The sequence below is a fragment of the Fukomys damarensis genome, unplaced genomic scaffold, assembly GCF_012274545.1.
Source record: "Fukomys damarensis isolate Sample0158 unplaced genomic scaffold, DMR_v1.0_HiC HiC_scaffold_38002, whole genome shotgun sequence".
In the NCBI taxonomy this organism is placed as follows: domain Eukaryota; kingdom Metazoa; phylum Chordata; class Mammalia; order Rodentia; family Bathyergidae; genus Fukomys; species Fukomys damarensis.
Window position 1 is genome coordinate 10189 of NW_022938914.1, and position 1475 is coordinate 11663.

General features: G+C 35.4%; 1 long non-coding RNA gene across 1 annotated transcript in view; it reads left to right on the forward strand.

The window, feature by feature from the left end:
- LOC104873525 overlaps nt 1-1461 on the forward strand; it is a 3468-nt gene extending 2007 nt beyond the window's left edge. The window contains exon 3 of the long non-coding RNA XR_783501.2: nt 1169-1461. This is a non-coding gene — a long non-coding RNA (uncharacterized LOC104873525). The remainder of the gene's footprint in view (nt 1-1168) is intronic.
- The last annotated feature ends 14 nt before the right edge of the window (nt 1462-1475 follow it).

Consider the following 1475-nt stretch of genomic DNA (forward strand, 5'->3'; position numbering starts at 1 on the left):
GGAATAGAAACGAAAGACAGTGACCACTGATAGATGGGGAATGGGGGAAGTTGCAGGCTAAGGAAGATGAACGATGTAGAGGTGTAGTATGAAGTTAGACATAAATGTGGGTAGGGCTGCATTGCTTCCTCCTTGGTATAGAACCATTTGGACATCATTCTTCATATTGCCTGTTCTGATCCTTTCAAATGAGAAGAAATTATGAAATTACTTGGCTTTTTAACAATAATAAGCTGCTAATGTGTTCATTCAACAGAAATCTACTGATGCCCTAATATGTGCCAGTATATAGGCATAGCGTAACACACAAAACAGACAGGGAACTTACAGTTTGATTAGGAGGGTTAGAAATTAATAAATGCATAAATAGCTACGTATTTCAAGAAGTGCCATGAAAGAAAGAGAGCAAGAGAGCATGAGAGAACAAAGTAAGGATGAATTCTATAGATCTGGAATCAGGAGGTGATACTCTGTGTGGGAGCTAAAAATTTACAACCTTATTATGAAGCTGTTGCCCAACTTGTTCAATCAATCTGATGTAATGCTCAGAAATATTTTGGTTTGGAACCTTCCAATATTGTAATTCCCTTTACAGGAAAACAATTAGATTGGTTGTTTCAGAATTGTGATTTTTGGGCTATTGCATTTGCACATTTTTCAGGTCAAATTAAATTTCATTATCCACCTAATAAATTGTTACAATTTGCAAATCTTCAATCTTTTATTTTTCCAAAAATTATTTCATTTAAGCCTATACCTGATGCCATTGTTATTTTCACTGATGGGTCTTCTAGTGGAAAAGCAGTTTATGTTATTGATGGTCATGAAAAGGTTTTTTCCACACCCGCTGCTTTGGCACAAGTAGTTGAATTGCGTGCCATTCTTTTTGTTTTTCAGGAATTTGCTCATGTTTCTTTTAATCTATATACTGATAGTCAATATCTGGCTAAAGCCCTTCCTTTTTTAGAAACTGTGGCCTGTATTAATACCAGTAATTTAGAAGTTCAACAACTTTTCATTCAAGTACAAAACTGTATTCATGCTTGTTCTCTTCCTTGTTTTATTGGACATATTCGAGCTCATACTGTTTTACCTGGTCCATTGTCTTTGGGAAATCATCTTGCTGATGTTTCCACAAAATTTATTGCATTTTCAAAAATTGATTTAGCTCGTCAATCTCATCAACTCCATCACCAGAATAGTCGTACTCTGATATGAATTTCAAATTCCTTGAGAAGCTGCCCGACAAATTGTTAAACAGTACTCCACTTGCCCTCAGTTTTCTTCTGTTCTGCATTATGGTGTTAATCCTCAAGGTTTGCTTCCTAATCAACTATGGCAAATGGATGTTACTCATGTAATGGAGTTTGGAAAACAAAGGTATGTACATGTTGTTGATACCTTTTCAGGAATATTCTTGCTTCAGCTCAAACAGGAGAAGCTACTAAACATATTATTGCTCACTGTATATATTG